This window comes from Pristiophorus japonicus, chromosome 11 (assembly GCF_044704955.1).
Source record: "Pristiophorus japonicus isolate sPriJap1 chromosome 11, sPriJap1.hap1, whole genome shotgun sequence".
NCBI lineage: Eukaryota > Metazoa > Chordata > Chondrichthyes > Pristiophoridae > Pristiophorus > Pristiophorus japonicus.
This window is the reverse complement of record NC_091987.1, coordinates 76795787-76811731: the sequence shown is the minus strand read 5'-3', so window position 1 is coordinate 76811731 and position 15945 is coordinate 76795787. Positions and strand designations below refer to the sequence as shown.

The window sequence follows — 15945 nt, the reverse complement described above, 5'->3', positions numbered from 1 at the left end:
ATTTCTTTTGTTATCGGGAATTTGTCCTACAAGGACAGAAATGCCTGCAATTATTGCAGGACCAAGTTGATGGAATTCTACACTGGTGGTGCCAGTGAAATGTTTTGTTTTGTAGCAGTACAGGAGACCTGTATAAATCAGCCACACGAGCTAGGCAACAATCGCTTCAACTTTTACTTTGTGTCTGCTGCTAAAGTTGAAAATGAGGTTTACGCTTATTTGTTTTGGGAGGGGGTTGGTAGGTTTGAGCCAATTTCTTGCATCTCAAGCACATGAAAGCAGAAAAAACATATTTGCTCAGGTGATCCAATTCCTTGCATTTCAAGCTGTGAAATCTCTTCAGTAAGCAGTAATTCAATCTTCTGCCACGCAGTTGGTCACAAGGACAATCAGGTGGGGACACTGCGTTTGAAGTAAGCCCAGTACATCAGTAACCTATCACACCAAAACCCAAACCTCACCTTTGATAATGGAACACCACTGTTTTTTTCTTTTAAGAACATATATATTTGGATTCCCACATCAGTCCCAGCCTAATTCGAAGAAGTAATTAATATAGTTCAGCCAGCTGCATTAAAGTGGAAATTCATCTTCATGCACTCTACACTTGGCAACTGAGCTGCTTCATAGTCACATTAAAAAAGCTTCATATCGCCTATTTCAAGCAAGAAGACAGAATGATGTTAGGTCCTGGCAGATTATACAGAAGCACATGTAGAATTTTTAATATGACTGAAGCAGTTTGATTGTTTCTGGCAGAATTATTGTAACTGACATTAATTCATCCAGATATCTTGCTTGCTACTTCCAGTAATTTGCAACAATTACTACACCTGTTATCAATTTACTAGCCCTTTCCGAGGCGGTGCATATATTCTGCCACAACATTCCCTTTACAATTGAACCCATGTTAACTTGCCCTGTGACAAATGGCTTCCTTTTTTAGAAAAAAATTCTAGTCATTTTGTTAGCAATTAGCCTAGAAATCAATGTTGGCAATAATGATTAGCTCGTTGGCAAATTAGGGCAGTGTTTGGGTGGCAATGGGATACTACGATTACCCGGAGTGCGTCTGGGCTAAAGAGGGGAACATCTGCCAGCTTGCCACTCCAGATCTCCTCTGGAAAGTATGTGCATGTTAATGTAGGGTGAGGACCGGATTGGGTTTGGCTGTGTTGAACCGTGGTCCAGAATCCTTGCCAGAACCATCTCGGCTCACACATTAAGAATGGGTGAGCTACTCAGAGGCTAAATAGAACCATTCTGCAGTAGTGTAAGTCACTGGTTTCAAGGAAAAAAGAAGTAGGGTGGAAAGAAGTAATGAAAATCGAGAACAAAGGGCTCTGAGGCTGCGTCGTAGAACAGCAGGCAGTGTCAAGAAAATGCTTTAACCTGCAAATTATAATACTCACATTGACAAATCCAGACACATAGGTTTTAATAGAAAGCCTTGTTTATGAGATTCACAGTGAGGTGACAGCAGCTGTGGGGAGGGTTGAAGCTGAATGTTTTTCCGAGCATACTTCTGTTTCATATAAGTTGCATTCCTCTTATGAACAAGCTTTATTTTGTTCAGTGTATTGCAGGTGTGCATGTTCATGGGATAATCATGGTTTCTAGCTTACAGTTTAAACTTTTGTGCACACATCACAAGCCCATTCATGCCATAGACGGAGCACACTTTTTACTCAACATTAAACTGTTTGCCTTGTAAAGGGTTCGGATTGACTTGTGAAGGCTTAGGAGTGGGTCTGTTTCCAATGTGTGTAATCGGAGCTCATTGTCATTATATTGGAATGTACTGTTAAAGTCTGCATCTGTTTCTCATCAGTCTGGTTGGATAATGTGTGTTGAGATTACAATAGTCCCCAAAGAATCAGGTCTTGAGCATTGTGTAAGGTGTGGAGTTGTTGGAGGAAAGGAAGCGGGGGTGGAGGGGGCAGGCGGTGTAATAACCTTACCCGCCCCCCCCCCCCCAGCGTAAACCGGTGGGCAGGCATTTAAAATGCGCTGAGTAACTTGCCTGTCCTGGAACCACCAGCATCCGAACATCCACAGTTTTAACCTGCTTCTTGAGCATGCAGCAAGGACACCCGTTCAAAGCAGGTAGGGTCCCTCTTTACATATGCATGTTGGGTCCTGATGATATCACCGTGGTGAAGGTTCAATTGCACTGGTAGCTGAGGGTGGATCATCATCTCATTTTGGGAGTGTTGCTCTTAATACTACCGGCACAGGAAAATCTTGCACTGAGAGCTTGGTCCGAGTATATCTGATGGCTGAACATAAGTCCAGCATGGAGACTCAAAAAGGCATATTTACAGTCCCCTGCCTCTCGCGGCAGGAATGGGTAGTATCACGATGAAAATGGTGGGAACTTTGAAATGGGCGGCCCGGGCACCCGCCGGAAACAAACGGGAGCCTCTTTAGCCCATGAATTAATGCTGCCGCTAGCTTCACAAAAATCATCTCTCTGGCCCACCCCCAGGATCGCCTTCACCCTCCTGTACCAGCTGGGCTCCATGATTCAGCCACGAGGTGTCCCATCCCGAGCTGCTTCAAGAGCGCAGGCAGCTCGCTGATGGAATTTGAATGAATCTAACTGTAAAAATGATTCCAGCCTCAAACTGCTTCTATTGGGCAGATGCTAGGCTCGCTCCACCCACTTCCTGACAAATGGAAGTGCTCACTTCAAAATTAACCGCAATGTCATGGGCGGGGAATGTGCAGTTTTATGATATTCATTCCAAGTGCATGCCAGGAACAGTATGGCAGAATCTTTACCACTTTCTCATTTGCTGCTCGTTTAAATTGTGTTCTTTGCTGTTAACTTCACCTCGGCCCCTGGCCTGTTCTGAGTTAGTTGCTTTCCACTAGGGCAGCTGCTGTGTGCTTCAGTTATTTGGGGCTGGATATTTCCTGGGATAGGTTGTGCAGGCGATGGGGTCGGAGTTTCAGACAAGAAACCTGGAAGTCTGGGTTTCTACTACATGCTGTGGAGATTTAACACCGAGTGGGACATTTGGCCCTAACTAGTTCCCCACCCAGAAGTCAGCCTGATTGACAGGCTTGGCTTCAAGTCGGGCGGGGAGCACTCTGGAGGAGGCCGCAGGACCAGCTTCGTCCGATCCCTGATCCCGAGGGGGAGGTCCAATCTGATCCCAAGGTGGGGGGGAGGTCTGATCTCCAACTCTGGAATTCCCTCCCTAAATCTCTCCACCTCTACTTCTCTTTCTTCCTTTTAATGCGGCCAATCTGACTGAGATTATCTAAGCTAATATCTTCCAGATATTGGACAGTTTTTTGGGGCCTTGTCCACTAGGAAATCTGTTTAGTTCACCTCATTTCATACAGGACTCTTACAGGCAGCAGAAAGAGTGGACTGATCTGGATTTCAACCTAGGTTCCAGAACTGAAAGAGCTAGCCCACTATCATCTTTTACATGTCCGGTTAGATTCAATAGCAGTATACGATTGGTAGGAAATCTGAAACGGGAGCGAACAAAATTCCTACACCAACTGCTAGAAAATGCTTAACGAGGCCTTGTTTAACTTTCTTATTGATTTACTGGAAAAAGTATTCACTTTTTAATAATGGCCAGGCTGAGTTTGGGAGCTGACCACATTGAGGCCCACCATTGTGAAATTGTGGCATAGTTAGCCCACCATTGTATTGCACCACCACTTCATTTAAAATCAATAACATAGTCCTGTTTTCTTATAATAGGCTGTACATGGGAAAAGCATCCAGCAGCAGCTCCGGTTTAGAAACGTAGAAAATAGGTGCAGGAGTAGGCCATTCGGCCCTTCAAGCCTGCACCACCATTCATGCAACTTTAGTACCCCATTCCTGCTTTCTCTCCATACCCCTTGAACCCTTCACCCGTAAGGGCCACATCTAACTCCCCTTTGAATATATCTAATGAACTGGCCTCAACAACTCTCTGTGGTAGAGAATTCCACAGGTTCACAATTCTCTGAGTGAAGAAGTTTCTCCTCATCTCAGTCCTAAATGGCTTCCCCCTTATCCTTAGACTGTGACCCCTGGTTCTGGACTTCCCCCAACATCGGGAACATTCTTCCTGCATCTAACCAGTCCAATCCCATCAGAATTTTATATGTTTCTATGAGATACCCTCTCATTCTTCTAAATTCCAGTGAATATAAGCCTAGTCGATCCAGTCTTTCTTCATATGTCAGTCCTGCCATCCCGGGAATTAGTCTGGTGAACCTTCGCTGCACTCCCTCAATAGCAAGAATGTTCTTCCTCAGATTAGGAGACCAAAACTGATAACAATGTTCAAGGTGTGGCCTCACCAAGGCCCTGTACAACTGCAGTAAGACCTCCCTGCTCCTATACTCTAATCCTCTCGTTACGAAGGCCAATGTGCCATTTGTCGCCTTCACCGCCTGTTGTATCTGCATGCCAACTTTCAATGACTGATGTACCATGACACCCAGGTCTCGTTGCACCTCCCCTTTTACTAATCTGTCACCATTCAGATAATCTGCCTTCCTGTTTTTGCCACCAAAGTGGATAACCTCACATTTATCTACATTATACTGCATCTGCCATGCATTTGCCTACTCAGCTAACTTGTCCAAGTCACCCTGCAGCCTCTTAGCATCCTTCACACTGCCACCTAGCTTAGTGTCATCTGCAAACTTGGAGATATTACATTCAATTCCTTCGTCTAAATCATTAATGTATATTGCAAATAGCTGAGGTCTCAACACTGAACCTTGTGATACCCCACTAGTCACTGCCCGCCATTCTGAAAAGGACCCCTTTATTCCTACTCTTTGCTTCCTGTCTGCCAACCAGTTCTCTATCCACATCAATAAATTACCCGCAATACCATGTACTTTTATTTTGCACACTAATCTCTTGTCTGGGACCTTGTTAAAATCCTTTTGAAAGTCCAAATACACCACATCCACTGGTTCTCCCTTGTCCACTCTACTGGAATTTTTTGAGACTATAACTAGAAGATTTGTCAAGCATGATTTCCCTTTCATAAATCCATGCTGACTTGGACTGATCCTGTCACTGCTTTCCAAATGCGCTGTTATTACATCTTTAATAATTGATTCCAACGTTTTCTCCACTACCAATGTCAGGCTAACCGATCTATAATTCCCTGTTTTCTCTCTTCCCTCCTTCTTTAAAAAGTGGGGTTACATTAGCTACCCTCCAATCCATAGGAACTGATCCAGAGTCTATAAAATGTTGGAAAATGACCACCAATGCATCCACTATTTCTCAGGCCACTTCCTTAAGTACTCTGGGATGCAGACGATTGGGCACTAGGGATTCAATCCCATCAATTTCCCGAACACAAATTCCTGACTAATAAGGATTTCCTTTAGTCCCTCCTTCTCGCTAGACCCTCGGTCCCCTAATATTTCCTTAGTGAAGACAGAACCAAAGTATTTGTTCAATTGGCCTGGCATTTCTTTGTTCCCCATTATAAGTTCACCTGATTCTGACTGCAAAGGACCTACATTTCTCTTCACTAATCTTTTTCTCCTCACATATCTACAGAAGCTTTTGCAGTCAGTTTTTATGTTCTCTGCAAGCTTACTCTCATACTCTATTTTCCCTATCCTAATTAAACCCTTTGTCCTCCTCTGCTGAATTCTAAATTTCTCTCAGTCCTCAAGTTTGCTGCTTTTTCTGGCCAATTTATATGCCTCTTCCTTGGATTTAACATTGTCCCTAATTTTCCTTGTTAGCCATGGTTGAGCCACCTTCCCTGTTTTATTTTTACACCAGACAGGGATGTACAATTGTTGAGGTTCATCCATGTGATCTTTAAATGTTTGCCATTGCTTATCCACTGTCAACCCTTTAAGTATCATTCGCCAGTCTATCCCAGCCAATTCACATCTCATACCATCGAAGTTACCTTTCTTTAAGTTCAAGACCCTAGAATCTGAATTATCTGTGTCACTCTCCATCTTAATGAAGAATTCTACCATATTATGGTCACCCTTCCCCAAGGGGCCTGGCACAACAAGATTGCTAATTAATCCTCTCTCATTACACAACACCCAGTCTAGGATGGCCAGCCCTCTCGTTGGTTCCTCGACATATTGGTCTAGAAAACCATCCCTTATACACTCCAGGAAATCCTCCTCTCTCTATTGCTACCAATTTGATTAGCCCAGATATGTAGATTAACGTCACCCATGATAACCGCTGTACCTTTATTGCTTTAATCCCTAATTTCCTGTTTGATGCCATCCCCAACCTCACTACTACTGTTTGGTGGTCTGTACACAACTCCCACTAGCGTTTTCTGCCCTTTGGTGTTCCGCAGCTCTATCCATACAGATTCCACATCATCCAAGCTAATGTCCTTCCTTACTATTGTGTTAATCTCCTCTGGTAAACGAGCCAAAGGAGGACAGCGGAAACGTTATAACGACACCCTCAAAGCCTCCCTGGTAAAGTGCGACATCACCACTGACACCTGGGAGACCCTGTCCGCAGATCGCCTGAGATGGAGAAAGTCTATCCGGGTGGGCGTTGAGCTCTTTGAGTCTCGACGCAAGGAGCATGAAGAGGCCAGGCGCAGGCAGCGGAAGGACCGCGCGGCAAACCAGCCTTACCGATCCCTTCCTCCGACGAATGTCTGTCCCACCTGTGACAGGGTCTTTGGCTCTCGTATTGGACTGTTCAGCCATCAAAGAACTCACTTTGGGAGTCGAAGCAAGTCCTCCTCGCTTCCGAGGGACTGCCTATGATTAACCTCTTTAACCATTAACGCTATCCCGCCTCCTTTTCCTTTCTGTCTATCCTTCCTGAATATTGAATACCCCTGGATGTTGAGTTCCCAGCCTTGGTCACCCTGGAGCCATGTCTCCGTAATCCCAATTACATCATATCCGTTAACAGCTATCTGCGCAGTTAATTCATCCACCTTATTACGAATGCTCCTCGCATTGAGACGCAGAGCCTTCAGGCTTGTCTTTTTAACACTCTTTGTTCTTTTAGAATTATGTTGTAATGTGGCCCTTTTTGATTTTTGCCTTTTTTTTTTCTCTGCCCTCCACTTTTCCTTATCGCCTTTCTATCTTTTGCTTCTGCCCCCATTTTACTTCCCTCTGTCTCATTGCATAGATTCCCATCCCCCGCCATATTAGTTTAAACCCTCCCCAACAACACTAGCAAACACTTCCCCTAAGACATTGGTTCCAGTCCTGCCCAGGTGCAGACCGTCCGGATTGTACTGGTCCAACCTCCTCCAGAACCGGTTCCAATGTCCCAGGAATTTGAATCACTCCCTCTTGCACCATTCCTCAAGCCACATATTCATCTAAACAATCCTGTTATTTCTACTCTGACAACACGTGGCACTTGAGGTCTTACTTTTTAATTTAACTCCTAGCTCCCTAAATTCAGCTTGTAGGACCTCATCCTGTTTTTTACCTATATCGTTGGTACCTATGCACCACGACAACCAGCTGTTCACCCTCCCCCTCCAGAATGCCCTGCAGCCACTCCGAGACAGCCTTGATCCTTGCTCCAGGGAGGCAACATACCATCCTGGAGTCTCGATTGCAGCCGCAAAAACGCCTATCTATTCCCCTTACAATAGAATCCCCTCTTTTTCCTGCTCTCCTGTACAGCAGAGCCACCCCTGGTGCCATGAACTTGGCTGCTGCTGCCTTCCCCTGCTGGGCCATCTCCCCCAACAATTCCCAAAACGGTATATCTGTTTTGGAGAGAGGTGACTGCAGGGGACCCCTGCACTTTTTCCTTCCACTGTTCTTCCTGATGGTCACCCATTCGCTCTCTGCCTATGTAACCTTTACCTGCGGTGTGACCAACTCACTAAACGTGCTATTCACGACATCCTCCGCATCGCGGATGCTCCAGTGTGAATCCATGCGCAGTTCCAGTGTCAGGAGCTGCAGCTGGACACACTTCCTGCACACATAGTACGGGAGGAACATGACCTGCTTCTAGGCTCCCCTACCATGACTTAACCCTTAAATTAACTTAATTTGGCAACAATGATAAAATACTCACCAATCCACTAGCCAATCACTTGCCCACTTGGCTGTGATATCACACTTCGATTTCTTTTTACTTCTTTGTTTACTTTCTGCCCCTGCTGCAGCTGGCTCCTCCGACTGCCGCTGCTCCAACCTGCCTCCGCTCTTTATCCTCCCACGCCGCTCCGCTCTCGCGATGCTGGCTCCTCCGACAAATTTAGCAAGATTTCACATCAAACACCTGACTTCATTCCTGTTTCAGAGCCAACAAAGTAAAAGCAGCATTTAGCGAGCTTGACTTCAGATACTTCATGTTGCTGCAACTCTCCAGATTGTTTTAATAGTTAAAATGACATTAGTGAAGTTGTGAGGTTAATTTGTTGTTTACGGTTGTACCTTAATTCATTTGTTCTAAAGAAGACTAGATCCTATAGTCTTGGAGATTAAGTACAAGTTGGATACTAAGGGACATGGCGATAGTGCAGGAAGGTGGAGTTGAGTAGCAGATCAGCCATGATCTTATTCAATGGCGGAGCAGGCTTGAGGGGCTGAATGGCCTACTCCTGCTCCTATTTCTTATGTTTTAATTTGTTTTCTTAAAAGATTTTCTCTCGTGTAGATTTATTTAAACGTCGTCCCGCCCGCCCCCCCCATATTACATTACAATACATGAACTCCCTTTAGAGTTGCAAGGCCTTTGGTTGTCTCCCAGTCTGGCTTTTTAAATTGATTCTGAAAGGCTGTGCATTAAGTTGCTTCAGGACATTTATTGAGTGCTCATTACCCTGTAAAGGCACATCTGTGCCACTTGGCATCAGGAGGTTTGCACTGGAGATTTTCACAATGTCAGGGGTGGGTTTATGTTCAATCACCTGATGAATTTGATATTACTGGGACCAAATAAAAATAAAATTTCTCAAAATAAGCAGTGTGACAGTGCAGTTATTGGAGCACCAATGTTTGCGGTGCCATAAACTATCTGGATAGGAACCTGCAGTGCAGTCCCATTGTTGTTCAGTTCCCAAACTCCGCTGCATTGTTGTGGCCAAGCATTGAGCAGAGTCCAGCCACTTTTCCAGAGGGAAGGAGGGAAAATCAAATGGGGAATCGTTACCAACGCACCGTCACAAACCTCCTAGCAATTAAATTCAGAGCTCCCCTAGTAAAGATCTGGGAGAAGGTAACCTGCCCATCCCCATAGCAATGGATGGTGCATGTCATGATGGTGCCCAATTGAAGAAAGGGAGAGAATAGCTTTTTTTAAAAAAAAAAGACAGACTATTACCGAGAAAAATAATAATTTCTAAAAATAAGACTTTATTTTGATGTCCTAATTTTATCGGACTATTTATTGGCCGCGATTTCGCCAACAGTGGCAAGACCGATGCGGCCGGCATTGATGGCGTGTGGGGAACACGCTCTCTGCTCTATCCCACCCTCTCAACACAATTTCCCCTTGATTGGGCTTGTTAAGCCTGGCCTGTGAGGTTCCAAGCCAATTGAAGGAAGCAGGTCTGATGATGTCATCTGATAATGCTTATGGAGGGAGTCACAGCATGCAGGGAGGTTCTCTTCCCTTCCAATGGATGGAAAAGACCTCCCCAGGACATCAACGCAGCCTGGTTGCACATTGCACAAGCAGGGATGTCGTCAGAAGGACCTGGCTGCAGTGGCACAAACCTTTCAATGATCTCAGTAGGTCACAAAGCGTTACTGCAAAGCTACACTCAACCTCATCCTGCTGTGTCACCCATCACATCTCCATCACTCTGTCTTCCCTACTCTACTCCTGTGCATCCTTACTCGCACCAACTGACCTTGCACCTCCACCCATCTCTCTCTATCTACATTTCAGTTCTCTATCTCACGAGGCACCTTTCACACTCGTCCTCATCCTTGTCAATCATACAACTAACTCACAATGTTAGGTACTTGGGTGATTTAGCCAATGTTAATGTAGGGTTTCTGCTAATGTGTTGTCAAACATTGAAATCTTTATTTTGAACACTGTTCTTGGATAGATTTGTGTGCACCTTTGGAAGTGGATTAGTGAGTTGTGAATGGTCAGACATAACGATGAGTGTGAAAGGAATGGTTTGGGCATTGCAGCTTTATGGTGCTGGTGTGGGGTGGTGCCAATCTGGCGCATCATGTGGCAGCCAGGGTGCACAGCGTCAAGTGAAGTAAATGTGGCCATGGTGAGGCCATCCCTGGCATCCCGGACAGCAATGTGGTCAGATGCTGATGCCCTGTGTCCTGTGCAGCATCAGGTGATTGCAGAGAAGGTTGGTGGTGATGCTGGTGTGTTTCGTGATGTTGGTGTTGGCGCTGATCGTGGTGGGATTCTGAGGACCAAGGTGAGATTTATTTTCAAGGGCGCCCATGCTGCCGGAATAGATGGCAGGTGAGGTTGAGATGACAGAAGCGATCTATCAATGGTGAGAGGTTGCTCCACGGAGGTGACAGTGAATAGAGAGTTCACTTCAAACACTTACAAACTGCATACAGCTCAAAAGTTTCTTCCAAATCCTGAAGGCTTCAGCATCTGACATTGGAAAGTGAACAGCTGTGAAATGGTAGCTTTTATACCACTTCTGCAGCTGTTAACTAGCCAAAGTGATGGAGAGTCACCTGAGAACCCGACACATTTACCTACTGTGAAACCCGAGGGATGGCAAACGCGTTGAAAACTTGGTAGAATGATAAATGCCTGGGAAGAATCCTTCTACGTACCTTTTTAAATGACCTCTTAAGCATCTTAATTGACTGATCCACTGCTTGGTGTTGGATCTGCAATCCGCACGCAGACCTGACAGTTGAGAAACTGACACTGAGGCGGGTTCAGAGCAGACTTTTGCCCTGTTGTCAATCAGGGCCATTTTGACAGCGGGCCCGCCTCCAAACCCGCACTTGCAGGGCTGGGAAGATTCCGACCATCACGTGTATTGTGCTACATCTTGATTAAATGTTGTTTCTGATATTGATCTTTGACTGAGTACATTCATTAGGGTAGATGCAGAGAAACGATTTTCTCTACTAGGGGATCCAGAACAATTGCAAAATTGGAGCTAGGTCATTTTGGAGTGGAAGCAGGAAACTGTTTTTCTCAAAACGATAGTGGTAATCTGGAACTCTTTTCCCCCAAAAGCTGTAGAGACAGGTACAATTGAATTTTTCAAGATTGAAATTAATAGAATTTTATTAGGTAAGGATATCGAGGTTTCAAGCCCAGTCTGTGCATCCAAAGTTAATATTTTGACTACTAGCCATCAAGCCTTGGTGACGCTTAGATAAATCAATGTAAACTGGCTTCTGAGAGCTTCAGGACAACTTGTCTGCAGGATTTAACTGACACCATCAGCTCTGCCCTCCTGCTGATCTAGTGGCACTCCAATCCAGGACCCGGCACAAATAGCGTGGCTAGAATCTGCCTTCATGATGTCGTCCTTTTGTCCTGGTGACAGTTAATGCAATCTTTCTAGCCAGCCCCTCCTTGGGTGCCTGCTCATGTGTCTGTAGATACGTGTGTCTGTGGTGTCAAAGCAGGCTGAAAAATCCTACCGGGACTTAGAAACCCTGAGACATGGGCTACCTCGGTCCTAAAGAGATCATGATATTACTGGCTTCCCCAATATATAGTAAGACTGGAGAGGTAGAGAGCTATGTTAAAATGTGTGTGTGTGTGGGGGGAACAGTAGCATAGCATTGTTACTGGACTAGTAATCCAGGGGCCTGGATTAATAATCTGGTTATGTCAGTTCAAATCCCACCACAGTAGCTGGGGGATTTAAATTCAGTTAATTTTTTTAAAATCTGGAATTAAAGAGCTAGTATCAGTAATGGTGACCATGAAACTACCGGATTGTTGTAAAAACCCATCTGGTTCACTAATGACCTTTTTAGGGAAGGAAATCTGCTGTCCTTACCCAATCTGGAATATATGTGACTCCAGATCCACAGCAATGTGGTTGAATCTTAACTGCCCTCTGAAATGACCTAGCAAGCCACTCAGTTGTATCAAACTGCTGCGACAAAGTCACTAACTTCAGCACAGGGACTGCAGCGGTTCAAGAAGGCGGCTTACCACCATCTTCTCGGGGGCAATTAGGGATGGGCAATAAATGCCAGCCTTGCCAGTGACCCCCACATCCTGTAAACAAATAAATAAATAAAAAACTGGTGGAACTTTTCCCAAATTGCAGCTTTATGCCAGTCTGTGGATTGTAAACATTTTCTGATGTAGAACAGTATTTTGATCTTAACACTGCAGACCGTATGCCCCATCCATGGCAGCAACCAGTGGGTAAATAATATTACCCAGGGACCAACAAATCATAGAATCAACAAATGTATTATGTATGCTTATCATATACACACATGCATGTACAAATATTGTGGTTTGTTTTGATTAAAGAATAGATTTGAGTTTAGTTTTATCTTGTAATAAAACATGTGGGCTCCTTTGCTTTATCACAAAAGCAACCTTCATAAAACACTGGTTAGGCCTCAGTTGGATTATTGTCTGATTCTGGGCACCGCAATTTAGGAAGGATGTCGAGGCCTTGGAGAAGGTGCAGAAGAGATTAACTAGAATTTCTGATGGTGTGTCACAACCTTACTAATCTCCATTTTATTGATATTACTATAGAGAGTACTACTCTGTACTTCTCAATCACTAGCACATTAAATTTTAAATCCTTGTTCTCTCTAAATCCCTCCAGTTCTCACCCCACTGTTATCAATGCAATTGCTTCCAGCCCTATATTTTCTTCCTCTTCCATGAATAGTCTGTACTTCTGTCTCCTGGTCTCTTGTGTCCCTTTTTTCCATCATTGGCTGCACATCCTACAGATATCTAAGTCCTATTATAAGAACATATGTCATCTATGGCCCAATTGGTAGCACTCTTCCTTCTCCACCACCCCCCGTGCCCGAGTCAGAAGGTGGTGGGTTCAAGTCCCACTCCAGAGACTTGAGCACAAAAATCTAGGCTGACACTCACTCCAGTGCACTGCTGCATTATCAGAGGTGCCAGTCTTTCAGATGAGGTGTTAAGCCTATGCCCCATCTGCTCCCTCAGGTGAACGTAAAAGATCCCATGGCACTATTTCAAAGAACAACAGGAAAGTTATCCCCAATGTCCTGGCCAATATTTATCCCTCAATCAACTCAATTATCTGGTCATTATCATATTGCTGTTTGCGGGAGCTTGTTTGGAAATTGGCTGCCGCATTTCCTACATTACGCCAGTTGTTACAAAAAGTACTTCATTGGCTGTAATGCACTTTAAGACATCTGCTGGTCATGAAAGGCACTATATAAATTCAAGACTTTCTATAATAAATAGGAGCAGGAGGACGCTACACAGCCCCTCTAGCCTGCAATAAGTTCATGGCTGATCTTCGACCTCAACTCCAAATTTTCCTGCCCGATCCCCATATCCCTTGATTCCCCTAGAGTCCAAAAATTTATCGATCTCAGCCTTAAATATACTCAACAATTTGGCATCCACAGCCCTCTGAGGTAGAGAATTCCAAAGATTCACAACCATCTGAGTGAAAATAAATAATTTCAGTAGTAAATGGCCGACCCCTTATCCTGAGACTATGTCCCATAGTTATAGACTCTCCAGCCAGAGGAAACAATCTCTGGAATTACCTGCCTAAATCTTTCCCATCCCTTTTCAAAATTCATCTCTTGGACCAACCCTTCGGTCAGTCCTCCTGGCCTCTGTTTCTGGCTCAGTGTCTCTTTTCATTACCCCTGTGTGTGCAGCACCATGGCAAGTTCTTTATATTAAAGGTGTTATACAAATTTAAATTGTTTTGTTGTCCTTGACCATTATTTGAGTATCAGCAGTTTATATTTTTGGGTTACTGTTCATACTTTAATATCTTGCTTTATTAAACTAAACTTTTTTGAACATGATATCATGAGCAAATTGTGACAGTTGAGCCAACAAAAACTAGTTTGTGGTGGAGGGTATATCAGCTCTAACTAAAACACACAAAAAACCCAGGTGCCAGACGCTTCCTCAGGAGTTTCCTGCACTGTGAAGTAAGGCTTTTAGACTAACGTTAGAGCAGGGCCTCTTTCAGAAAATGTATTTGGCAGTTTTTTTATTGGCTAATCCTGTACTTTTTTTTCCAGTTAGTTGGCTAAACTGCCTGGATGATTTAGTCTCCAAATGTTGAGACTGCAGCTGCACTACATTCTTGTAAACTGAAAGCTTTGTGTCACGCAAAGCAAGATCTTTTTATGTGAGTTTGTCTTTTTTTTTAGGGGAAAAAAAGTAAATGAAAAACGTCAGAAAAACCCTGACTGCTTTCTCTATCATTTTTTGAACTTGGTATCATCATACTGTTTCTGTGTAGGATAACATGCTTCACAACTGGATAAAAAGCTTGCCCAAAACATTTCTCTGACAAAGATGTGCTTTCAAAGCGATGCATGTTTTATCATGGTGCATTCTACTTTGATGTCGGCCTGAACACAATTAGTGTATTTTTATTATAACTTCAGGTTGCAGCCCAAAATACATCTGAGTATGGAGTGATATCAACAAGGTTTAACGTCAATGGTTCTTTTCTTCAGTAAACATTGTGCAATAAGATCACTGCAGTGATTGATGCTGCAATATTGTGGAGTGTTTAATTGTGTTGCTATGATTTATAGAGAGTTGCAACCAGTTGCATCTGACTGATGTGTGAAATATACTAATGAAGTTTATGTATGAAAATGTTAAGAAGGTGACAAGTGATAAGAATCAACAATTAAAAATTGCATTGTATAGTAAAGAATAAGTGGATGTGTTTAGAACTACAGGGGCTTAAGTAGATCACTAACCATAATAAGAATTACATTTGTCCTTTGCCTTTTTCACTATCTTTTGGGTCTTCTGCTGGAGATCCTCACAAACCAATGAACGGATTGTCTTGTCAATCTCCTTGTACTGTTGTAACTTCCTGGTTATATACTGCTGTGTAAGGTTCCCGATAAGGGTTGCCTTGAGCCAGATGCTTTGGAAAATGGTTAATTCAGAAAGAATAATACGTACTCCACGTTGAGTCAAATCAAGTTCCTTTGAGCTTGGATTCCTTTCTTGAAGTAGTGGCTGCAGGGATGGTATAACAGCCCTAAGTCTTTTTGCAACATTCCTTTTGAGATGAATCTAGGATAATGGATCTGGAATGTCTATGCTGTCCCTTGTCATTAAGTGTGGTGAAGTTTTGGAGCGTTTCCCCCCCCCCCCCCCCCTGCTCTAAAGAAGATATTCCATTTCAAGTGGTGTCATTTATCCCCCCCTTTGGGAATGAGCCAATCTCTCCCCTGTAGATCATTTTTTTTGCTTTGGCCACTGGGCCACCATGGAGGGTTTCAGCGGGCCAGCGGTCTGACACCCAAGAGGAGGTGTCAGGCTGCCCGTTGGCAAAAACATTTGCGCTGCAGCAGTGGGCCCTTCCCTTTTGAGGACGGCCGAGCTGCTGGGCTGCACACAATCTTCAGAGAGTGCACCAGCAGAGAAACCGGTCGGGGGCACCATGCGGCGGGGGAGCTGAAAATGGATAGATGAGTGTTTTATTTTAAATTGGCGGTGCATCTACTTGGACAGGATGGGGTCCAGGCCGAAAAATCCCCGACCTGAATTTAGATTGTGTCAGACTATTGACCTCAAACTCCCAGGATGTGGTGAACTCGGTATACCCAATAATGTTCGTATTGTTCTGGGCGGGAAGCGATGGAAAGTCATGCGGCCCAGAGGCTACTCGCCAAAAGCAAGAGTGTGACGGGATCAGCTGCCTGACCACCAGTGTTCAGTGATCGGGAGGCAGAATGAGTTCGCGGCAGGGGTGTGGCCTAAGCTTCCCTTGCAGGGCCCGGAACTGCAGCAGGAGTGCTCCTCCTGGACTCCATGGAAAGTAAAATAATTTAACAATTTTT

The 15945-nt window shown here is 44.3% G+C and overlaps 1 protein-coding gene across 2 annotated transcripts in view; it reads left to right on the top strand.

Moving 5' to 3' along the window:
• fstl1b (follistatin-like 1b) overlaps window positions 1-15945 on the top strand; it is a 124340-nt gene that overhangs the window by 26035 nt on the left and 82360 nt on the right. The window contains exon 1 of one of the 2 annotated variants that reach the window (XM_070893574.1): window positions 2029-2106. The exons of the other annotated variant lie outside the window; for it this stretch is intronic. The gene's annotated coding sequence lies outside the window, so the exon portion shown is untranslated. Of the gene's footprint in view, window positions 1-2028; window positions 2107-15945 lie in introns of those variants that run through there. 2 annotated transcript variants of the gene reach the window in all.